At 38.4% G+C, this 26,030-nt stretch overlaps 1 protein-coding gene and 1 long non-coding RNA gene across 3 annotated transcripts in view; both read left to right on the plus strand.

The window, feature by feature from the left end:
* Positions 1–26,030, plus strand: part of XKR4 (XK related 4) — a 417,069-nt gene that overhangs the window by 54,500 nt on the left and 336,539 nt on the right. The window lies entirely within an intron of this gene.
* LOC145720902 (uncharacterized) lies at positions 1,960–4,952 on the plus strand. Its single transcript, XR_014144173.1, has 2 exons — positions 1,960–2,495; positions 2,718–4,952. It is a non-coding gene; the product is annotated as an uncharacterized LOC145720902 (long non-coding RNA).

The raw sequence follows: 26,030 nt of genomic DNA on the forward strand, positions 1-26,030 counted from the left end.
GACACTCTTCTACTTTCAGCCATTGCTGCTTGGTGGGGGAAATGATCCTGGAATAAAGATAACTTTCTTGTGTTCAGAGATCCAGCCTCTAACAAGTTACTATGCGTATTTTACTGGTGGACCCCTAAAAAAATAACGCACCTTGAGGACAGAGATTGAAACTTCTTATCCGGGTATAAGATACCCACAGAGATATCCACAGCTGCTAGCACAATGTCCTGACCAGAGTAGTCTTCAGAAAATGTTTAAGAATTGTTTTTGCCCTGAGGGTAGTGCCTATGGGCAACACAGATACTCACAGGACCAGCCCTTGTGATGGCCAGACTGTGAAGAAGGGGGAAGGAGAGCATGGGTCATATTCTAACACGTTTTTATTTAAAGATTACAGAGAGAGTGAGAGGGTGAGAACAAGACTGAGTCCAATCTGATCCAAGTATAAGCAGCATTACCAATTTGTTAAATTATTTTGTGTTTTAGTCCACATCCTCCTAACACAAGTTGACATATATTCCCCAGTGCTCAGGTCAAAAATAAGGGCCATTTTTCATACCAAAAAATGGTGTGTTCTGCTTTCCAGTTCTCCAGAGATGACTCCCTGACTCAACCCTACCTCTCTAACATCCTTCAGGCTTGGTGTTCAGGATCAGTGCTTTGAATGCACATGAAGGCAATGTGTTCATTCATTTCTTGTCAAAAGGCAAAATCTGTGAAATTATGGCCTTGTGGCACAGGGGAAGTAGGATGGCCCTTGGAAGGAAGATGGTCAGGTCCCACTGAAGGTGAGACAATGAAAATTCAACATGCTTGTTTCAGGTCCCACTGAAGGTGAGACAATGAAAATTCAACATGCTTGTTTTCCCCAACAAAAAGTTCCTTTTTGGATGAAGAGACAAAGTTGCTTAACTGGTCTTTATTTGAAATTAAAGTGCTAATTTGTAAGAACCTCTCAATGTGAGACTAATGACATGTTAGAGGTGTATTAATGAACCCATGTACAGGAAGACAAAAAAAGAATCAGGGCTAATCAAAATGCCAGCTATTTTAAGATCTTTCCTTGACCATGTAATGACCTTCATACATATTATGCACCATTACTATTCATGACAATTATATATTTTTAATTTTCCCAGTGTTACAAAACATTAATCATCAGTACCAGCAAATAAGAGATTTTTGCCCGAATAGTTTGTATAAAATTTTGGCAGCACTAAACTTGCAAATATCATGAAATATGGAAAGAAAGAAAGAAAGAAAAAAAGAAAGAAAGAAAGAAGAAAGAATAAAACTAAAAATAGTCTACAAAACATTCACTAAATTCTAAATGTCTACAGTTAATTTTGGTGTCATAATCAATGTCAGTGAAGAGGCATTTCAAAATCAAAGTAACTAAATCTTCATCTCTTCATCTAAGAGCTCATAAAATGTGATAGTTGAGAGTCAGATTTGTGGAAAAATAGGATGTCAATGCTTCTCTGTCCCCAGAGAAAGTAACTGCTTAAGTACAAATAAAATGAGTTGGGATACTTTTGACCTTTTCCCTTTTTATATCTTTCCCACTCAGGGTCAAGTGTGATGTATTCAGAAATGACTTTGGGCACTACTTTGAACAAAATTAATGGGGAATAGGGAAAAGATGTACGTGTAGCAAAGTGTAGCTTTGGCTGTCTCTAGCAAGCAGATGATTTGGGGAAGGGAGGAAGACATAGTGCTAGTGTGGCCCAAACTGTGGCCCAATAAATGCTTTATTGTCAACAAATAATTAACTAATCCAACTGTCTCTGTGTTCGGCCATAAAAAGTATCTTCTTTTCTTTTGCCATGATGCATAGTACTATGGTAATACTTAGGGACAATTGGACCCCAAATCTGTAGAGAAGTTGCAGCACAGTCATCCTGAGGATAGAGCAGGAGACTGGCTGGTTAGTGTAGGAATAAGCATCTCACCTGAGTCTTTAAAGATAAATGTTTCATTTATTCATTTAAAAAAATACATCTTAAGCATCTATCATGAGCCCAACACTACCTAGTATTGTGGCTACAGCAGCAAAAGCAAGCAAACAAAAAATACACAGAAGTCTCTGCCTTAAAGCATATAATATGTATAATGATGGTAAGCACTGTGCAGAAGAAAGTAAAGCAGAAGTTGACTCAGGGAGTTCTCAATGAAGTGGGGGAATGGTGTAAGTCTGCCTGAGAAGATGGTATTTAGTGAACTATGTGACAGCTGGGGGGTATGCAGGTGGAAGGATCGAAGACAGGCCTTGCACATCATGTTCAAGGGCAGCAAGAAAGTCAATATGTCTGAATCCCAAGTGAGTGAGGGGATGAAGAGCAGGAATAAGGACCCAAATCCAGTGTCACCTGGTGGATCAGAGCAAAGATGGTCTTTTGGTTTCAGTGAGACCTGGAGCCACTGGAAGGTTTTGAGCAGAGTCATAATCACATTAATATTTTAAAAGTTTCATTCAGACTAAGTGTTGAATAGATTGCAAGAAGGCAAGGGTAGAGGGCGCCTGGGTGGCTCAGTCGTTAAGCGTCTGCCTTCGGCTCAGGTCATGATCCCAGGGTCCTGGGATCGAGTCCCACATCGGGCTCCCTGCTCTGCGGGAAGCCTGCTTCTCCCTGTCCCGCTCCCCCTGCTTGTGTTCCTGCTCTCGCTATATCTCTCTCTGTCAAAAAAATAAATAAAAATCTAAAAAAAAAAAAAAAAAAAAGAAGGCAAGGGTAGAAGTTGAAAGCTTTTGCTGTCATTTTGAGGGAAAGAGGATGGAAGCTTAGACTGTGGATAGAAGTGGCAAAAGTGGTGGGAAGTCATCTGATTCTGTATACATTTTGAAGGTAGAGTCAAGAGATTTCTTGGTTGACTGGTTGTGGGATGTGAGAGAAGGTTAAGAATCCAGGATGATATACCGTGTTTGGCCTGAGCAACTGGAAGAAATGATTTGTCACTTATTGTGATGAGAAAGACCTCAGGGAAAAAAATGAGGGTTATTTTTGAGAAGGAATATTAGGAGTTCTGTATTTGGGTATGCTAAGATTGAGATGTTTCTTAGGACTTCTTTTTCCTCCATGGTATCCAGCTATTTCCTGGCCTCCTTGCAGTTAGTCTGGTTTTGTGGGTAATTCTATCCTGAAAATGTGAGCACAGTGATATTCATCACTTTCAGGCACAGGCTGTGAACACCTCACAAGCATGATGTTCCAGTCTCTTTCCCTATCCTTAAGGACTGCTGGCACAGGAGGGCAGAACCACAAGACAGGAGGAGACTTGGTCTAAAGCCACCTGCCAAGTAGAGATGCTTATTATAGACCAAGAGCAAGAAATAAGCTTTTGTTGCCTTAAGATTTAGTTTTTTATCTGTTATGGATACTAGTATTACACCTACTAGTGCAGTATCCAGATTGAGACATACATGTTTGGGAGTCAGCAGCTGGTAGATATGTTTCAGAGTCATGTAAGTGGATGTCATCCCTAAGGGAATGAGTGTGGAATGAAAAGAGAAGACACCCAATGGTTGAGCTTTGAGGACTCCAGTATTTAGTGATCATGGAGGTGAGGGATGACCCGGCATAGAAGCCAGAAAAAGGGTAGCCTGGGAGGTAAAGAGCAACCAGAAGAGTGTAATATTCAGAAACTGTGTAGAGCAGATTTTCAAGGGGGAAGGGAGTGATCATCTGTAAAATGAAATAAGGTAAGGAATGGGCCATTTCATGATACGTGTAGGTACTTTTGGATAGAAGGTAACTTTACAGTGAATATAATGCAGTTGTGAAAATTAGGAAACTCTGGCCTCTTTAAAAACAATTCCCATTGTTTAAGAAGAGAAGAATCATGTAACTGTAGGGAAAAATATGTTGTTCTAAATGATAGTCCAATAAAAAAAAAGTCACTTCTCATTTACCACCTGAACCTGGAACTCTTCTATAGGCCAAGCTTTCATTTTTCTTCATTTCTGGACAAGTGGGACCTTGAATAAAAAAGTTGTTTTCATTTGCACTGCATTTTTTTGTTTGTTTGTTTTGTTTGTGTTGTTTTTCATCAAGGATATAGAGGAAAGATGGATGTTTTAAACTGGGAGGTGGGACATGAGTGACAAACATCAAATCCTTCATCCTTCTAAATTACATGAGAGGAGGATAGGTTATGACTTTATAATGATTTCTAAATATATCCATTTATCTACTTCTGTATGCTTCCCTCCTTTACTGTGCTTTGCTTTATCAGCCAGGAAAGTCACTCTGGAAATATTGCTATGATGTCATTAAAACTGTGGGAAGAACGGATGCCCTGTTGTCTCCTCCCTTGTACTATCTCATCTATTGACTTGAGTTTTTGTTTATTTTGTTGTTGTATTTAATTCATATGTCTCTCCAATGTATCTTCTCCTGTTAAAATTCTTTCAGGTCATCCTTACACTTTTGGAGACTGTTTTCAAATCACCTTCTCAGCTTTTCCTCGATGATCATACTCTTTGCCTTCATATGAGTGAAGAATTCTGGATTTTTTGCCTTTACTTTACAAACAAGGGCATGGCAATTAACTCTGAAATGTATACACTGAACACTGAGCCTACCAGTCTGTTGGTATCCAATTAACTGATTAACTGTGGTCCCAGGAACAGTCCTCGCAAACTGCAGGCCCACAGAAAAGCCACTTCACATCTGGTAGACCGCTTCTTAATGAGCATTTCAGAAACAAATCTCTCTCTTTTTTTTCAAATCATGTTCCTTTAAAAATATTTTTTTATCGGGGCACCTGGGTGGCTCAGTCATTAAGCGTCTGCCTTCAGCTCAGGTCATGATCCCAGGGTGCTGGGATCGAGCCCCACATCGGGCTCCCTACTCTGCAGGAAGCCTACTTCTCCCACTGCCCCTGCTTGTGTTCCCTCTCTCGCTGTCTCTCTCTCTCTGTCAAATAAAATCTTTAAAAATAAATAAATAAATAAATAAATATAGTTTTTTATTTAGTTTTTATTCTTTCAAGACACATTTTACATAGTAAATTCTGAAGAGCAAGCCGTCAAGTTTTTAACATGTGTTCATTGAGATATTGACATGATCCAAAGTTCGTATACCTGGTGCCATTTGCTAATGTCTTATATCTAGTTTAAAAGGTAAAACTCATCTTATTTCCCATGACCTTGGCTCTGGGGAAGGCTCTGTAGCTCTTTGTGCCTTTCTGCCATTGGTAGATTCTAAAAAGCCTGCTTCAACTGGACACTATAAGGAGGAAGATAGGATGGTGGGTAAAAATGGTAATAATGCCATCAGTGGTTTCATCCCTTGGTGAAGACTGAATTTGAACAGTAAATGCCAAAGCCAATATGAAAGTTATCAATTCAGGGTTATAGAAGGGCACCAACTCATTACTTTCTCAAGGTCTTCTGTGTTTAATGTTCCATTTCCAACATAATACCAGATAGACAATGGTCCAGCATCAGGGCTGGTCCTTTCACAAAACCATAATGACTGAATGGACACTCAGGATCGGGAGTCCTCCCTCCTTTGTACCAGAAACACTAGTGTGCCAAAATAATTCATTTCTCTCTGTTCCCCCCAACTAAACTTTATTGATTTCAGATTAAGTGATGTTAAGCTGTTTCTTTAATTAAATAAAAACTTAAAATTGTAGAACCACAATGGAAATATCTACTATTCCAAAGTTTAAGTTTTGAACCTTTAATAAGGATATTTAGATAGCCAAGAGATCACCAATAAAAAGGGGTCATTGAATGTAAGGAGTTCTTACTCTCCTCCTAACCAATATTGATTCTTGTAAGAATTATCAGAGTGAGCTAACATCCTCTTAACCCCTGTCTAACTTTTATTAATCTGCCATTGGATAATGTTGCATGTATCTTGAGTTATGAAAATAACTTATTGTCTTACACGATCATAAAACAGACAGCAGTTGCCCTCCTCCAAATGCATATTCATATTCTCATTCTTCATATTCATATACATCAACCAAAGTTTACAGCATATTCAAAATCATACAAGTATGGATTATGCAGGGTGAACTCATCAAGTATGTCAGATACCCCAGCAGGCAGAATAATGGCCCTCCCAAAGATGTCCACATCCTAATCCCTGGAACCTGTGAATATTTGGGGCTACAAAGCAGAGGGGATTTACTGATGTAGATGGAATTAAGGTTGCTAAATGACTGGCTTTAATGTATCCTAAATTATCCAGATGGGCTAAGGGTAATCACAAGACTCCTTAAAAGTGGAAGAGAGAGGCAGAGAAAGAAAATCAGAGGGAGATGGGATTAGAGAAGGATCAGAGAGTTGCTGGCTTTGGAGATGGAGGGATGGGCATGAGTCAGGGAATGTGAGTAGCCTCTGGAAACCAGCAACGACAAGGAAACACATTCTCCAGAACCTCCAGAAGGGCCACAGCCCTGCTACTATCTTGACTGGAGTCCAGTGAGACCCATTTCAGGCTACTGACCTACCAAACTTGAAGAAAGTTAAATTGTATTATTGCAAGCCACTAAGTTTGTGGGAATGTGTTACAGTAGCAATGGGAAATTAATACAGAGACTCATAAGACATATGTGTTCATCACTTTTAATACCTATTGGTTGTGTTCATTTTCATCTGGAAGGCATAAAGACCATGATGATGGGCTGTGTGGAAACATTTCAGCCAGTCAGAACTTGAGGTGGTAGTATTTGCCTCCACAGTTTGAGCTTCTGGACTACGATTTTCCTCTGACTTTCTGGATATGAACAAGTGTGTGGTAACTGGCAAAGAGTGAGACACATAGCTCATATAGCTCTTCATTTTCCTGTCAAACAGAAGAATGTCAAAGTCTCTCCACACTTCCTTCTTAAGCAGTGAACTTTGTGCTTCCTGGCAGTATTGCTAATAATTTTCTGTTAATTTTTCTGTGATATTTATGGTATCAGATAATGAAATATCTTCTAGAAATTTAATTTATGGAAAATAGCTAATATATTTACTTCATTGATTATATTTCTTCAATGAAGAACAGAAAAATGGATCAAAATCCTTACACATATATATACACTATACAATGAAGAAACAGATCAGGAAATAGTGATGATTTTCAGTAGTTATGACAGAGAAAATAAAAATGCCTTTCTGAATAATTAAAGAATATTTTTGAGGTGATGATGCTGAATTTTATTTGTGAGGCGTTTGATGGAAAATGTGTCCCTACAGACATCTGTTATAGCATCTGAAGGAAGGCAGAGTGGGAAGAAGGAAGGAAAATGGGGCGTGGGACCAGACAAGTCTGGTTTGAATCCCACACCTAGTACTTAGCCGTAGACTTTCTGAAAGTCTCTCCAGAGCATAGGGCCTCCATAGGTCTACCTATGAAATGGGACAGCATAGGCCTTACTTCATAGTGCCCCTGTGGCCTTTCACCCACTCATCACTTTAGGTCGCCCTGTTCGTTATTCCCTGCCCTAATGCGTCCCTTTGCACAGCTGCCTAATGTGGCTGAAATCTTCATCTGCACGTGGCTTTGTTTTCCCTATCTCTTTTGGGGACACTACACTTGATTCACTGTCCAGCCACAGACCCCAGCATTGCTATACACTCTCCCTTCCCTCACCTGTCAGTCAGATAACCAGTTCCATTTATGTCACCTTCACTGTCCCTGAGCTACTTTGCCCATTCTCCCTCTGTACCTCCTGAGTTCAGACCCTCACCGCCCCTCACCTGAACTGCTGCATTTGCTCCCTGGCTGGCCACCTGGTCTCTAGTTCCAGCGCCTCCACTCAGACTTCCCTCTGTCCTGACAGAGATCTGTGTAGCATGCACATGGCCGTCATGAAAATGCTAGAAGTGTTCCCCTCACCTGCAGGATAAGGGCCTTGGGTGGTTACTTGCTTTTACTCTGCTGTGGTTTGCTCATCTCTAAAATGGAGGTAGTGATAATATGCAACCTTATAACATTTTTAAAATTTATTTTTAAATAGGTAATATATTTCCATGGGTCAAAAGTCAATCCAATGTGAAAAATCTTACTCCTTCACTTGCTCTACCCAAAGGGTTGCTCCTCTGCTCCAAATGGGCAACCATTTTTATATCTTTTTCGCATCCTTTCAGAGTTTCTTTATATGAATAAAATGCATACATATACATGTATGTGTGTATATATATATTTATATATATATTATTTTTTAATTCCCTTTTTCTTACACTAAAAAAGAGACTTGGAGTCAAAAACATTTAGAAAAGGAAAGAAGCTAACTTGTGCAGAAGTACAAGGGGCCTGGCCAAATTTAAAATTGCACAGGTATTTAAAACACACACACAGTTATCAAATTTATCAAATTTACAGTTTTTCTGATCATGAAGGACAGTCATTTTCACGCATAATTAGCATATCCACAAAGTCCAGAACACCCTTCCAGACATGAACAGTGGAAAAGCCAGAAACAAAATGGCTCTGTTAGGGTATCAGCAATTTATGGAAACGTTCAAGATTTCGTTTGTTTGGGGAACTAGAGGAGCACCTGGATGGCTCAGTCAGTTAAGTGTCTGCCTTGGGCTCAGGTCATAATTCCAGGGTCTGGGGATCGAGCCCAGCATCAGGCTCCCTGCTCAGTGGGGAGTCTGCTTCTCCCTCTGTTCCCCGCCACTGCCCCCCACCCCCCGCTAGTGTGTTCTCCCTTCTCTCTCAAGTAAATAAATTAAAAAAACCTTTATTTGGGGAACTAGAGCTAGATGGGTTGACCCTTGTTTTTGGTTTGTTGCTTGGGTTGATTTGGTTTCAACATATGATCTGATTGTCTCTTTTCTTCTGATGGGGGAAGATGCTTATTCATCATGGCAATAAGGAAACATGTCAGCGTTGCTTCTACACGGTTTTGCAGCTGGAGCAGATACTTTCGTTGCTTGGGGACTATAGGTGCTCAATTCACAACTTCTCCTAGTCTTTGGGCTTTGAGTTGCTGCAAATGTTCACCCCAGCAGTTGTCCTGCTTTGCCACCCCAGTGCACTCAGCAGATAGCTTAACTCCCACCCCCAAGCCCCGCCCCCACCCCACCCCAGCGCTCAGGTGAGGAGTAGACCGGTTAATGCACGCATGCTGAGGGCCTTCCCTGGCATGTCATGTGGGCTCAATAAATGTGTGTTGTAGTTGCTGTTTATCAGTATGGCCTTGACCTTCCTGACTTCTCTAGCCTTGTTTCTAAGTATGCCCCTTCTCCATTGTCTTGTACTTCATGCCACATCAATATAAAAATATGTCTAGCCTTAGAACATGTGACAGTGTTTCATGCTTTATGCCTTTAATTGTGTTGTCCTCTCTTCTTGGACTGCCTGTCTCCACTAGTCTTCCAACGCTTTTTCTGGTCTCCTCACAGAGGAGCTGACTTTTATCCTTATAGTTTCCCTCATCTCCATGACACACTGCCTAGCACAGTACCAAGTACACTGTAAAAAAAATTTTTTTTTATTGAACTAACATGGTTATAGGGCCCAGCACAATAGCTTTCCCCAAACATACTTGCCTTATAAAGTAATACCACTGATTAAGAATACAGATGTTTAATCTAATGACAAGTTTTGTTTTTCATGTCAGAAGAACGTCTAAAAAAGTGTCTTCTAGATTTCTTGCATAAACCCATCAGCCTAAGACGTCAAGTTACCTGGGTTTTATAGGTTAGTTTCTATTTACAGTAAAAGCAGGTGGAATTTATATCCAACTACAAGAAGGGTAAAGCTGATTACTTTGCATCCTGCCCTGAACTCCTTTCAAAGAACAAAAGAATGTTGATTGCACTAGAAAAGTAGGATGAAGACCACATCTATAGCTCTGAGTGTCCAGGGCCTTACATGGTGCTTGGCATACAACAGTTAGTAAATGCTTATTGAACGTCTAGTTGAACAATTTCTTCATAAAAAAAAATACAACAATCATCCTCTGATTTTAGGTTAATTCCTACCACCCTCCATCTATGAGTGATGGGTTCCTTGTCATAAGGTGTTGGGCAGTACCTAGGGAAAGACTCAAGACTTAGGGCTTCGACCAACTACTCCAAGCTAGTTGGAGTGGTTAACTAATCTAACTAGTCTGTGACTAATCTTTCCATTTTGACAAGATAATCATATGCTAGTTAAAGATAATTCAGAGATTGTTTATTATTCAAGAGGTTTGAGGTGGGAAGTGATTTAGCCAGAAACATCTCCCACAGAGTGGCCTGACTAGACATGATTTTCTCCACCAACCATCTCATAACATGGCCTATTTGTCTCAGGCTGTTCTCCAGGATCTCATTAAAAGTCAAGTTCTGGAGCACCTGGGTGGCTCAGTCCTTTAAGGGGCTGCCTTCAGGTCAGGTCATGATCCTGGGGTCCTGGGATGGAGCCCAGCATCAGGGACCCTGCTCAGCAGGAGTCTGCTTCTCCCTCTGCACCTTCCCCACTCCCTCTCTCTCTCTTTCTCTCAAATAAATAAATAACATTTAAAAAAAAAAAAGAGTCTTAAGTTCCCCTTCAGAAGAGAAGATAATCAATGACATATGACCAAGGGCTAGATTTCTTTTAGTGGTAACAGGAAAGAAAGTAATGTCATTAGTAAGCTTCAGAATTTTATACTACATACACACTAATGTTAAATAGTATAGTTCAAAATGACAAGTAATAGTATGGTGGTACATTGGCTCAGAATACACCCAAAGATGACATAATATTTTGAACATTGTTATCATCTATATGAGATTTGTCAGGAAACCCAGGAGATGGTGGTCTACTGCAAATAATTAAGAGATTTAAAACCACAATTTCACCTGATGGTTGAAGAGGCTTTTAAGACATCTTTTATGAGAAGCTTAGATTTTGTAACTCAAAACTATAATACAAATTGGCTTTGTCAGAAAGTTTTGTATCCAATATTTTTGTTGCTATGGAGTCAATTTGGCAGATTATGAGTAATATAAAAATAATATAAGCTTGTGCTTCCAAAGGCTTGGAATCATGTTTAAGAGATGCAGCTACCTGACCAGTAATGAATGTTGACTCGTTTTTTAAATGTTCAGTTTTGTAATTAAAAATTCCTGCCAAAATAATCAAGATTTATGATTGGTCACTTAATGACTCAAGAAGTCTTTTTAAGCACTATACTACATGTTCAGAGTTATGTCAGGATGCTAGGTCCATGAAGAAAACATCCTATTCAGAATTTCAGCTTTCTTAATGGCTAAGCCTTTTTCGTGGAAATGGAAGCACCAAAGAACATTAGCACTGTCCAAATAGAAATAAAGCATTATGCTTGATTAAGCTTTATTATAGGTTCCATTTATAAAAAAATGACCTGTCTTTGAGTCACTTGTAGATAGGAAAGCACATACCAATGTGTACAAATATTTAAGCCAGGGGCTCCTGGGTGGCTCAGTCAGTTAAGCTTCTGCCTTCAGCTCAGGTCATGATCCTGGGGTCCTGGGTTCGAGCCCCGATTCAGGCTCCCTGCTCAGCAGGGAGTCTGCTTCTTCCTCTCCCTCTGCCCCTCCCCCTGCTTGTGCTCCCTCGCTCTCTCTTCTCTCTCTCTCTCCCTCTCTTTCTCTCAAATAAATAAATAAAAACTTAAAAAAAACAAATATTTAAGCCAAATGGTAAATAAAAAAATAATAAAATAAGCAAATATCAGTTATGTGAGTGATCCACAAGTCTTAGGGGATGGGCACATTTAGATGTTTGGGGGTGTAGGACCCCTTTCTACTAACCAGGGGAAATAGGTTGAGTAAAGTAATAGTCCCTCCACACTCTGTGGAGTGAAATTCTTAGTATCTGGAAAAATGTGAGTTTTTTTTTTTCTCTCTGTACTTGACAGATAGGGAGTTGAGACTCCCTTCTAAAGCTTGAGATAAGCACACATCCTCTTTCTAAATTACCTAATAAAGTAAATCATAGAGGTGCAGGTGGCCTGTGACAAAACCAGGTCTTATTGTCAGAACCTCAGAACAAATTGTGCACAGCCACTAATATTTATCTCTCCTGTAGAAAACTTACATTGCATCATTTTTCAAGGAGTGCAGAAGTATATTTTCTATAAATACAGCAGCCTGAGTTGGAGATTAACACTGCAATGTAGACAGATTAGGTCCCTTTATGGCTAGAAGGGACCACAATAGAACCAGCTCTGCAAGCTCTGCGGCCTCTATGCACCAGCCTTCAACCACTGGCTCAAGAGAGACATGTTTAAATGCAGAGTCCTATACTCCGTAGGTGTGCCTAGGGACTCCTGCTCATGGGCTGGGGGCTGGTGTGTGAGAATGCATGTGTGTGCATATGTAGAAATCCCACCCCCACCACCAGCTAATCCTGATTGTCTTTCAGGTTTTAGAAGCACTGCATGATTTCTGAAAGATTTCCAAAAGAAATTATTTGGTTTATGGTAGACACCAGATGTTCACAAGGAAACCTTTGTAAATGTCCAAATTCCCAAATGTGGACAGGCTTCTGACTTGATTTGGCCTTGTTTCTGTTGAGAGTCATGTGTTTCCTATTCATAAGGCTCACAGCACACCTCGGTATCCTTTTCACATTTGTTGACATTTTCTCCCGCGAGACGGCCATTTTATTTATTTATTTTTTCACAAGTAAATAATGGTGGGAGATGATTTCATGAGAATCAGGAGCCAAGGATGATGGAAATGGGTTGAGCTGTGGAAGCATTGATCAGTCATCGCACGCTCTGGCTAATTTAACGTCTACACGCCAACATCGATCTCAGTGTGTACAAGGCAAATTGTGCTCAGCCAAATTCTAAACTAACAGGTGTAATTGCCTGATAATTTTCAAACCACAGCAGAAATGTTCAATTCATAAATGCCAAGGGTCTACCCTTCTTAGTTAGAAGACAACATACTGCTCCTTGATTGACTCTTACATTTAGGAAACCTAATAACACAGCTAAGTATTGGGCTCCCACCCAGGGGCCATCTCAAGCCCATTTGATTTTGCAGGCAGAACCTGAGCATGTGCCCACTTTTGAATATCCTTCCTATTAGGCACCCTCCTCATAAAGCTAACCCATGCCTGGAAAACCCTATTGGCTTTGAAGTTTATTCTCCCTGACTTGTGTTAGCTCTGTGGGTCACAGGGAGGTGGCCCATGAGCCTGGCAAATTCCCTCCTGCTGGGGAAAATTGTGTTCTCTTTGTCATTCCTTGTAGGTACTGTTCACTGATACCAAGTAAAGAGATGTCATTGTTTTGAAGTTATAAATGTCACATTGCTTCTTTCCCAGAGGATTTGGTTTTATTGCATGGTAGTTGTGGACTTTACAATGGTTCTGATTTGCTTTGCATTTCTCATTATTGTTCTTTATCCCTTGGAAGCCAGTTTTTAAAAAAGTATGATGTCCACAGCTCCCCTGGCCAGAACTACATGGGCAGCCAAAGGCCAATGACCTGCCAGGACCAGCCTTGGCTTACCCACTGCCCTACAGAACAAATTGTGCACAGAGGTGCTCTAGAGATTGTCTAAAATATGTCTTATTCAAGGATTAAAATATGTCTTATTCAAGGATTAAAAAAAAATACAACCCTTTAATAGCAGTGATTTCTCAGAAGGAAAAACATAATCAGCATTTTTGCATGGCCCCCTGGTTTTACTGAGGTTATAGACATTCTCATGCTTGTGGGCATACAAATGGAGACAGAGGTATGAAGCATTAGAGGCTTCCAAAAAAATTGCTATGAGGCAGAGAATGTTATTCTTTACATTCATTTCACAAACTAAATGGCCTTAGACTTCAGTCCGGCATTGTCTTGACAAAGTCATAGCTGAGGGATGTTCAATAACCTAGTTGGGTCAGTTATAACAACAAGCTATGCCAATACTGTGTGATCTCGGGCTAACAGCTTAAAATTGGTGCCTCAGTTTCATCAGTAACACGGGAAGTGGTGATATCACCTAATTCACTGAGTTGTTATGAAGGTTAAAAAAGATATGAACATCAAGCCTATGGTGCAGTGCCTGTCATATTGCAAATAGAGTTCCCTGTAATAAAAACTATTAGTATTACTAAAACAGCTCTCCTGACCCTAGCCAGCAGAGGGCTTCTTCTATCCCTCTGCCATGTGTTCTCTGGATAAAATATCCTACCACAGTTTATGTGTTAAGGTAGGGGATAAAGCCCTGCAACCCTACAGCCCTATCAGCAAACCCATGTTCTAAACCCATCTGGACACTAACTAGTCATGTGACCTTAGTAAACTGATCCAACTACTTTGACTTCCATTTCTTCATATATAACCTAAGGACTAGGAAATTAAAAAAACAAAACAAAACAAAACAAAAACAAAAACAAACCTTTACACACTCTGTCATCTCTAACAGTTCTGGGTCTACCAATATGAAAATAGCCACCCCGATATACCCTCTCTTGCTTTAAGCTATTGGTTAATATTATGGCCCTAACTGCCTCAGTTTCCCCCAAAGAATAATCCAATCCTACTCCTCTAAGTAGCAGAGAGCTCAGAATGTTCACTTATTTGCTTCTTATTAGTGGAGTGTGGTGTGGTAAAGTGGATTTATCTGAGCACTGGGGAAATATGAGTGATAATGAGAGCCTTTTCTTTATTTTCCCTGAAGAATTAGACAAGGGGAAGTGAGCTGAAACGTAGCAGAGTGAACTAAAAATCATGGAATCAGAGACTGGCATCGAATAATGGAATATTAAAGTTTGTCAGTAGAAAAAAACCCTGACAATAATAGCCTTAAATGTAATAGCCAAACAATATTTGGAAATCTACCTTAGAAACTTCAAAATAAAGCAGGTTAATTTTTCTGAGATTTTTTTTTAAGAGATTTTATTTATTTGTCAGAGAGAGAAAGAGGGAGAGCAAGAGAGCAAAAGCAGGGGGTGTGGCAGGCAGTGGGAGAAGCAGGCTCCCGGCTGAGCAAGGAGCCCGACGCAGGGCTCGATCCCAGGACCCTGAGGTCATGACCTGAGCCAAAGGCAGTCACTTAACCCAGCCACCCAGGCGCCCCTTTTCTGAGATGATTTAAGAACAACTCTGTCCAACGGCAGGAGCATGAAGACACTCCACTTCTTCATTCACTCATTCATCACACATTCAGTGAATGCCTGCTCTATACGGTGCTGATCTGCATGACTTCTCAAAATCTTTTCAGTCCTAAAATTCTCCAGTGTTAGCAAGAGAGATATTGTTTTGACCCCAAACAGATCATCTCTCACATTTACAGACTGATTGCCATCTGTGGATTTCTACCAATTAATTGCTGCTTTTGTGCTGCGCTGCTGATCATTAGAAAACTATCTAGAACTGAAAAATTATTGAATTAAAAAATTGCTTTATTAATCAACTTTTTGAAAAGATTGAGGGAGTTTCAGCTTTGCATTCAGATCTGCAAATGTCAAAGGCACAGCTAGCTTGAAGTAGGGTATTTATTCTCTACATTTTTCGGTAGAAAATGTGTGAATCTATTTTCGTTGCCTAGGTAATAATACAGCTTTGCTTGGGCTTCCTGGACGCACAGCAATAGTACAGAATGGATTGTAATAAACAGGGAAGTATGGCTGGCATAATGGAATATTGTAGGAAGTCGTTCAGCTTTACCCTTTTTTTATTTGTCTTCTGTGCTATTTCTATTAATATCATATTATAATAAAAATTACTAATAACTGGGGCGCCTGGGTGGCTCAGTCGTTAAGCATCTGCCTTCGGCTCAGGTCATGATCCCAGGGTCCTGGGATCGAGCCCCACATCGACCTCCCTGCTCGGCGGGAAGCCTGCTTCTCCCTCTCCCACTCCCCCTGCTTGTGTTCCCTCTCTCGCTGTGTCTCTCTCTGTCAAATAAATAAATAAAATCTTTAAAAAAAATTACTAATAACTTACTTAAATATGATCATATTTTCTTTTCAATGAAAATTAGAAATTTTTGAGAAGACTTTATGGAAGAGTTTCTTCCTCTTCTAGCAGAAAGTAGAGTTATCCAGTGTTCTCTTAGAAGACCTTGATTATAGTCTTTCTTTTTGTGCAGTAGTGTTTAAATACAGTGTTATTATAATTATATGCATAATGAGCTGTATCTTGATGTCAACACATGGATTGTAAACCTTTATGTTTCAGTTAAACACTGGTTCTAATGAACCAGTATTTAGATTGGGAAGTTGAAAAGATTCATGAGTCAGGAGGTACTTTATAAAGACCATTCATGGCATGACGTATTCAGCATTTGCTGATCATTAATCTGTCAGAGGTCATCAGTATAGACACAGCTTCATGGAGACGTGTGAGTGCAAATATACCTATATGTGAATGAGTATGAATTGGATAGTTATGCACCTGTGGTATCAAAGTCTTTGGTAAAGAACATGAATAAGCAGAGTTCACGGCTCTAATGAAGGTGACTTTCCTACTTTATTCAAGAGGGAACTCATTCCCTGTGCTCACAGAGTCAATGTGGCCAAAGAAATGTGGGAGTCATTTTTTATTTATTTTTTTAAAGATTTTATTTATTTATTTGTGAGAGCAGGAGAAAGAGAGAAACAGAGAGAGAGAGAGAGAGAGAGAGAAAGAGAGAGAGCGTAAGTGGGGGGAGGGGCAGAGGGAGGAGGAGAAGCAGATTCCCTGCTGAGCAGGGAGCCCACTGCTGGGCTTGATCCCAGGACCCTGAGATAATGACCTGAGCTGAAGAGGGACGCTTAACTGACTGAGCCACCCAGGCGCCCCTGGAAGTAATTTTTTTTTTTAAAGATTTTATTTATTTATTTGAGACAGAGAATGAGAGAGACAGTGAGCACATGAGAGGGGGGAGGGTCAGAGGGAGAAGCAGGCTCCCTGCCGAGCAGGGAGCCCGATGCAGGACTCCATCCAGGGACTCCAGGATCATGACCTGAGCCGAAGGCAGTCGCTTAACCAACTGAGCCACCCAGGCGCCCGGAAGTAATTTTTTTTAAATGACTGTGCAAAAATATTCTTGTTTTGTGTAATTATTTCTCCCTCTCCAGACTTCCTGGTCTACAAAAGAGAAATTCACTTTGTTTTCATTTGATGAGAAGCTACCTGACGCAAACCAAAACAAACTCACTCAAGAGTAATATTGATGAATGATGCCGATGTTTGATGTTATCAACACAAATTGATGGATGAAACTGTTGAATAAAAACTCTAAATTTGGACTTTGAGTCCAATTGGCAGATCTTCTATGAATAGATCCAAGCACCTACTCTGTCTATAAAAAGAGTAAATTTGCAATTCCAAGGCAATTGACCAAATCTTATTTATGATCCTTACTCTGGCCTCTGATGTCGTTCTTCTAGTATTTAGGCTTGGTTGTCAAATGAGCACCTATATAACTGAAGTCACCCAGGATCCCCTGATTCAGATTTTCCTTGTTTTTCTGCTAATGTTCTTTTTCTATTCCAGGAACCAATCTAGGGTACCACAAATTGTTTCCTTTTTTTCTTAGTCTTCTCCAATTGCTCAAAGTTCTTCCATCCATCTTTGTTTTATGATCTTGATGCTTTTGAAAGGTTCTGGCCAGGTGTTTTGTAGAATGTAACTCACTTTGGCTTTGTCTGATATTTTCTCATGAGTGACCTGAAGTTATGGATTTGGGGAAAAAATATCCCAAAGGAGATGTCTCCTTCTTGTCACATTATCTCAGGAGTACTTGTTATCATTATGTTTTATTACTGGTGATGTTAAACTTGATCTCTTGGTTAAAGTGGCGTCTACCAGGTTTCTTATCCATCATAAGTTATTATTTCCCCTTTGCATACTATATTCCTTATAAGCAAGTTATTAAGTCCAGCCCATTCTCAAGAGAATGGGATTTAGCCTTTGCCTCCTGGAGGAAGGAATGTCTAAGAATTTGCAGACATATGTTAAAAGCACTGCAGTAATTAATATTTTGGTGGAGCTAGTTTGACGTTACGCAAATGTCCTGTTTTTCCTTAAAGTCACTAATTTTAATGCTCATCAATGGATTTTTTTTTTCTTGCAGCAACTATTGCCATAGTGATATACAGTCATTTTCTGTTTTTCTAGTTTTTTATACATTAATTGATTGGAATTCTTCTGAAAGGAAGACTTGTTCCTTCTCCATTTGCTTTGCTTATTTATTCCATCTTATTTATATCTGCATAGACTTGGGGATTTTTATTTTATTCTTTGTGTTAGAATACAGAACTATCATTAATTACTTTATTACTAAAATTGTTCCAGCTTTGGCCATTGGGAACATTTTTTGTTTAGCCTCTGTATCCTTTTCTTATGAACCATGGCTTGTTACTGTGTGTGTGTTTTTGTTTTGTTGTTGTTGTTGTTTGGGCAGGGTAGGTGTGGTTATGGGTATGCACTCTTTTAGTTTTTGGCACAGCAAGATGCTCTGGACCCATCTAGTATTTTCTTTGTCACAGTTCTAAGATTAGCATTTTCTCCAAGGAGCCCTGATTCCTGTTGTTTAGAATCCAGGATCTGGACAAAAGATGTGCTGGATGCTACTTGGGGGTCCCTGCTTCTGGTCTCTTTCAGTAGACAGGAAATACATGTATGTATACTAATGCATGTATATGTACTTATCTATATTTCTGTGTCTGTCTGTTATTTATTATCTATCATCTATCTATCATCATCTGCCTATTAAAATAAACATGAGTTCATAATAATGATTGAACTTCAATCTAGCACCACAGGGTTCATTCTAGCTTTTCCCTTTGCCTATTTGTAGCTTTATTTGCAAAGTTGAAACCCTGACTCACATTACGTACAATATATTTCTGTATTTATTCAAACCTTGTGTGCATGCACACTTCTTTTAGAGTTGGTATGAAGTAGAATGCAGTGTCTGTGTACAGTTCTTTTTGTGTTTTGCCTCACAATATCTAGTCAAAACTCTGTTTTCCAAAGTTGCTTAGGTCAGCAACTTTTTTCTCTATGCCCTTTATTGTGGTTATGTGTACACATGTAATACAATTAGACTTATTTGTTGCAGGCTGCAGCACTCCATCTTGGGTTCTTCCCACATTTTGGATGACTTTTTTTTTTTTTTTCATTTAAATGGAGTAAAATGCACTTTTTGCAGTATACAGATATGAAAAATTCAGTTTACATATCTACTACCATTGTATCATACACAATGTTCTGTAAATCCCCAAATTCCCTCATGCTTCCCCTCTGTAGTCTATGGCTCACTCTACCCCCAGCCGGTAACAAGGATTGCTTTTCTGCGCTAATAGTCTTGCCTTTTTCAGGATGTAATATAAATGGAATCATGATAGATAGCTGCTTGGGTCTAACTTCTTTCACTAAGAAAAATACATTTAAGATTAATTCCTGTCGGTGCATGAATCAATTGTTGATTCCATTTTATTGCCAAGTGATATTCCTTCATATAAAAGGATATACCACAGTTTACCCATTAACTTACTGAAGGACGTGTGAGTTTTTTCCAGTTTGGAGCAATTGTGAGTAAAGCTGCAATTATTAATAAAGCTGCTAATAGGTTTTTGCATGAACATCATTTTTCAACTTACTTGGGTAAATACCTAGGTTTTGATGAGTTGCATGATCATGTTCAAGTTTAAGAGTTCTTTAGATATTTTGGTAAGGAGTTTTTTTTTTTTTATCAGATACGTGATGGACAAATATTTTTTTCTAGTTTGTGGCTTGTCTTTTCAGTTTCTTTAACATCATGTTTAAGTCAAATTTTTCAGTTTATTCTTTTATGGATCATGCTTATGGTGTATTTCCAAAACTGCAAAAATGAAGATCACATATTTTCTCCTGAATTTTCTTCTAGAAGTTTTAGAGTTTTATATTTTCCTTCAATTATAATCTTTATTGAGTTAGTGTTTGCATAAGGTGTAAGGTAAGCCTTGAGGTTTATTTTTTTGCATATGGATATCTAATTTTTGCATTTATTGAAAAGATTTTCATTTCTTCATTGAATTGCTTTTGCATCTTTGTCAAAAGTCAATTGACTACATTGGTGCACATTTATTTCTGGGTTCTCTATTCTGCTCCATAGATCTATGTGTCTATGGTTTCGCCAATAACACAGTTTTGATTACTATAAATTTCTAATAAGTTATGAAATTGTGTAATGTGAATCTTTCAACTTTGTTCATCTTTTAAAATATGTTTTGGCTATTCTAGGTCCTTTGCCTTTCTTATTAATTTTAGAATCAGCTTGTCAAGAACTATAAAAAAAACTTGCTGGGATTTTGATTGGGATTGTACCGAAGCAATAAGTCGATTTGGGAAAAATTGAGATGTTAACAATATTGAATTTCCCAATCCATGAATATGGTATCTCTCTCCATTTATTCAAGACTAAAATTTTCTTAATGAACATTTGTAGTGTTCAACATGCAAATCCTGCACCTATTTTCTTGTCACCTACATTTGCTTTGTTTTGTGGCCCACTCTTTGCTGCTGTTGTGAAAGATGTTTTTGGTGTTTTTTGGGGAGGGAGGTTGTTTGTTTTGTTTTCAATTTCAATAGCTTATTGCCAGCATTAGGAATAAGACTTACTTTTGTATATTGACCTTCTATCCTGTGGCCTTGCTAAACTCACTTATTAGTTATAAACCAGTAAAGCCATATGAGGCTGGATTTCTTTTTTGGAAGATTTTAAACTATAATCTCATTTCTTTATTAATTACAGGCCTATTGACATTATATACTTTTTCTTTCAGTAGTTTGTATCTTTCAGGAGTTTATCAATTTTACCTAAGTTGCCGAATTTATGAGGATAGGGTTGTTTGTAGTTCCCCATCTTTTTCCTTTTAATGTCTATGGGGTCAATATTGATATTCCCTCTTTCATTTTCAATTTTGGTAATTTGTATTTTCTTTCTTTTTTCTTGTTCAGTCTGACTAGAGTTTTGTCAATTTTATTAATCTTTTCTAGGAACTGGCTTTTGGCTTCATGGATTTTTTTTTTTTTTTTGCTATTTTCAATTCATTGATTTCCATTCTAATAAAATTTAATAAATAGATGATAAATTTTATTGCCTTTCTGCTTGCCTTGTATTTAAATTGATTTTTCCCCCTTTGATTTCTTTTGGTAGAAGCTTAGGTGAATGATTTGAGAACTCTCTTTTTATTAACGTAAGCATTAATGCTATAAATTTACCTGTAAGTGCTGCACCCCACAAATTTTGTATGATGTATTTTTATTTTTATTAAATTCAAAATATTTAAAATATTTCCTTGACATTTCCTCTTTGATCCTTGGATTATTTTACAAGTGTACTGTTTAATTTTCAAATGTTTGGGGATTTTTCATCATGCAGTTGTTGGGTGGAATGTTCTATAAATGTCGTTTAAATCAAGTTGAAAGATAATGTTACTCAGGTCATCTGTATCCCTTCTTATTTTCTGCCTACTTGTTCTATCAATTACTGAGAGAGGAGTGAAGTCTCAACTACAGTTGTGGATTTGTCTTTTTCTCTTTTCAGTTCTATTAATAATTTTTGCCTCACATAATTTGAATCTCTGTTAGGTGTGTACTAACTGTTACTGTTCTCTCCCCCCCATCAGCTCCTTCAAGGAAGCTTCCTTAGGATTCTTAACCAAACTTGCCTGAATGTCTGCTGGGTTCACAGAGAGGAATCCTACAAGAGACCACAAATCCTGTTATTCTGTATCCCTAGGGACTTGACCCCTCCTGATAGCATACACTTAACCTTTGGTGATTTGTTAAAAACATTTTCAGCTTAATCTTCTTACCAGCTTCTGTGGTGTCCAGCAGTCTGCCCCAGGTAAGCAAAGGCTTGGGTTCTGTTACTCCCTATAGATACCTTGCTTTCTCCAGATTTCATCATGGTTGGTTGCTCTCCAGCTTTAGTTTTCTCATAGGTTTAAGAGAAGTTGTCTATTTGCTGTTCAGTCTTTTCCTGGTTGCAAATGTAGGACTGACAGTCTCCACATTTCCAAGCTGAAACTAGATGCCTCACAAATATTTTTGAAAATTGAAAATCTCTGTTTTTGTTGTTGCTACCATCTCACTGATAGAAATTTGTGCTATTTTACCCTTTGACTTCCTGCATTTATAGGAATCATGGTCCACTGAAGCTCTCCACTGGTAGAATATTACTTATATCTTTCTGGACACTTCCAAGCATTGACTTTCACAATGGATATAGTGTATACTTGACCCTTGAACAAACACATGGGTCCACTTATATGTGGATTTTTTTTTCAGTAAATACAATATAGTATTGTAAATCTATTTTTTCTTCCTTATGACTTAATAACATTTTCACTACTTTAGCTTATTATAAGGATATATTATATAATACATATAACATGAAATATGGATTAATTAACTATGTATGATATTGATAAGGCATCTGGTCAACAGTAGGCTATTAGTAGTTAAGTTTTGGGGAATCAAAAATTATAAGCAGATTTTCAACTGTGTGGGGTGTCGGCACCCTTAATCTCTGCTTTGTTTCAGCGTCAACTGTATTTTTCTGCTGCTCTTTTCTATAGTTATATGTATCAGTTCTTTGTATCTGTACAATTATATTGGTGCCTTTTTGGAAACAAACTACTTATAAATCTCTGTGCCCTGTGGGGTGGGCTCACTGTTGAGTATGTGTTAAATAAGGGAAATGATAATCTCAATGAAAAATGTGGTAAATGTCATTCATTTTACAGTCTCCAAAGCAAAATTTCTCCAGTGTTAGCCTCGGCTCTTCTGTCTTCTAATTAGTATGTGTGTTGTGTTTAGGTAATAGAAATCATTTTTCTCAGGAGTATTTTCTGTTTTCCCTTTTTTAGGGTAGATTGTTATTAGCCATAGCATGGTAATATTCAACTGAAGAATTACGTAACTCTGAAAAGGTATAAATACCAATATCTTAATATTCAATAATGAATGCCAATCATTAATTATCATTCATCTAATCCTATACCATTTGAGATTCAGTTTAAAATTGTAAAAAAATAAAAAATAAGAAACAGCAGTTTTTGCACATAAGCCGATCTGGCACATTGTGTTGTTAAGCAGAGACACAAAGCAAATTTATTTTTTAATAGGTTGGCTTGTTGAAAAAGGGTTAGAGAAATATGGGAATTCTATTTATACCACTTGAGGCAATCTCATTTGCAAAACCATTTCAAACTAAAACCCATCTTTCACTATGTAAATGATCTAAAATAATTTTTTCAGTATTGATATGCTTGGGTTTAGAAATCCCACTTTTACCTGGTGGCATTGAGGCAATAATTCCTATTGAAAGGTCACCTTCCACTGCTTTATCCTTCTTTTAACTCCCTATACATCCAGTGTACACACACTTCCTTTCATGCAGCTATTTTTCATATCCGCTGGGTTTTCTGATAGACACAAACAGAAAATCACCGCAATTTGAGTGACCTTTTAATAATTGTTAAGACACTTGAGAAGCTAATGAAAGGCCTTCTTGCTGCCATGCCCACTAGTCTAATAAATATTTAGAGTAATAAGAATGGAACTAGGTGAACCTTTGATGAAAAGCTGTTGCAGATATTTAAGCATTATTTGGAATTCAAGAACTCTCACTCTTAAGGGTTTGCTATCACTTTCTCTGATTAGGTAGAAAGTGCCTGGTTAAAATATGTATTTCTAGCTGGAGCAGTAGATGCATGATGGCTGTTGTTGAAATCATAGTTTATTAACTCATTAATAGATGGTAGACATTTTCCAGAAGAGAATATAAGAGTTTGATTCCACCTAGAGGAGAATCAACTGTGACTTACCCTAGCATCTTTGCCCACGCCCAGGCCTTAATGCAGCCAAGTTATGGTTAATTTCCTGTAAACTTCTTAGGCACAAAAAAGCCAATGGGCTTGACAAAATAACCAAAGCATGAAACTGATCATCAAAAATGGTTGATGGTTGCTAAACAAGTCATATTTCTTTCGGGGAAGTGCTTCAAATTTACATCAGTAAGGGTCTTTCTAAGGTTTCAGACATTCATGGTAACCCCCAAAGAGTGTACTAAAAAGCAAACTGCAAACTCAGTAATCTCTGTTTCCCTCCTCACAAGCGATGGACTGTTTCACCTCTCAAAATAACGCAAAAGATCAGTATGAGCACAAACTTGACCCTCGTAACAAAATTGCTGATTTGTGTTTTTCCTAAAGGGCAGAGAAATAATAGTCTAGATTTAAAAGCTCTGCTCTTCTGATGTCTGCAGAAACGTGGACCCATTTATGTTAACAAAGTGCTTAATTAAGCCAAAGAGATGACAATACCAGGAAGAGTTTGAAAACAAGATTTGGCTTTCAGAATCCAAATAGGAGTGATCCATCTGAGATAATCAGCTGTAATTCTTTTACACAGTATATGTACTTTTTTCACCCTCAAATGTGCTTCATAATATATCCTGCTTTTCTTGAAGGAAATTATGCTCCCTAGATTAAGATAATAATAGTGATGAAATAATAGACTGTTATATTTATAATCAGTAATTACGTAGTCACCAAATAAGTGACCAGTATCTAGGGAACAAGCAATTATATGAGCCATGATTACTAAAGAAGTAATTATGATGAAAGATAAACCCATTTTAGTTGTGCTTTTTTTTCTCTTAAGACTGGCATTTACATAACATAGTCCCTAATCCGTAGAGGATGTTTGTTTAGGTCTGAGAGAATGTGTATCTGTCATACACAATTTCATTCAGGAAGCCTTGGTGTTCATGGGTTTGACGTTCTCGATTTCAGCCTAGTGACTGACGGTTTGAAGGACAGTGGCTTACTGTCACTAGTCTACAGCACGAATTTGAATCATTTGCTCAAAATTTCTGTGCAGAATTCTAGACTGCCTGGCATGGCACCCCAGTGTCATGACCTGCGGGGTCTCTAGTCTAGCAAGAAAAGCACTTTGGATACCTGCTATCCACAGTGATGGAGCTAAGGTAACATCGTCGTCATGGTCTGAATGTGTGTGTCCCCTGCCCCCCAGATTCATGTGTTGAAATCCTAACTTCCAAAGGTGATGGTATTTGTCGTTAGGGCCCTTGGCAATGTTTATGTTATAGGGTGGAGGCTTCTCAAATGGGATTAGTGCCTTATTAAAAAGGCTCTAAAGAGCTCCTCAGCCCATTTGGCTCTGTGAGGACACAGGGAGAAGTCTTGCATGCGACCGGGAAGAGAGCCCTCACCCAACCATGGTGGCTCCCTCATCTCCAACTTCCGGATTCCAGGAGTGGTAGAAACAAATTTCCGCTGTATAGAAGCTACCCAGTCTGTGGTATTTTGTTACAGCACTAGAAGGGACTAAGACAGTCATAAACACATGGGAAAACGGAACCTTGGAGGAAATTACATACTGAAGAGATATGATCGAATTTGGGTATTCTCAAAGTTTTCAGAGCATGACCCTGGGAATAATAAGGGGCTTCAGTGACCTTGCTAGACATGGGTAGTATTTTTTTAAGCCATCAAGATCTTATTTTAACTGGTACAATGGAACACAAGAATTTTACTTTAGAGATAATAGCATTAAAACAAAAAACAAAACAACAACAAAAAAACAACCAAAAAACCCCCTCTATTTAGTAAAACTACCTACATTTCAAATAGACCTCCAGGCTGTTATTTCTATCTATCTCTGTTTGGGGAATGTTTTACGTTTTTTTCAGATTCTGGATAATTCTGTGTGTGTATTGGTTCTGCATGTACACAGAGCGAGAGCTATGGTGGGCTCAGAGAAGTGGAGTTAAGTAAGACCAGATCACCAATTGTTGGAAATAGTATGATGAGTCAAAAGTTGCAGGGAGCTCCCATGAAACACGTTCAGGAGGTTTGTCTTTTATTTTTTTGGTAAAAGTTCCCTTTCTTTTAAAATTATAAGAACTGTCTCTTTGACAACATTGTAAAGATTGGATTTTCTTGATCTGCTTTGAAATTTAAGAGGTTTCTTCAGTGTGTTTATATTTTTTTGCCTTTTCCAATGAAGACAAAATTCAAAACAACTTTTTCCTGGTGCTGATACAATTTTTTTAAAGTATAAAAATAATTTGTTAAAGGAATGTTATTAATTTTGTTTCAGGAATACAAATATTGAAGTAGATACTT

The sequence above is a fragment of the Leptonychotes weddellii genome, chromosome 4, assembly GCF_054177405.1.
Source record: "Leptonychotes weddellii isolate Sample4059 chromosome 4, ASM5417740v2, whole genome shotgun sequence".
In the NCBI taxonomy this organism is placed as follows: domain Eukaryota; kingdom Metazoa; phylum Chordata; class Mammalia; order Carnivora; family Phocidae; genus Leptonychotes; species Leptonychotes weddellii.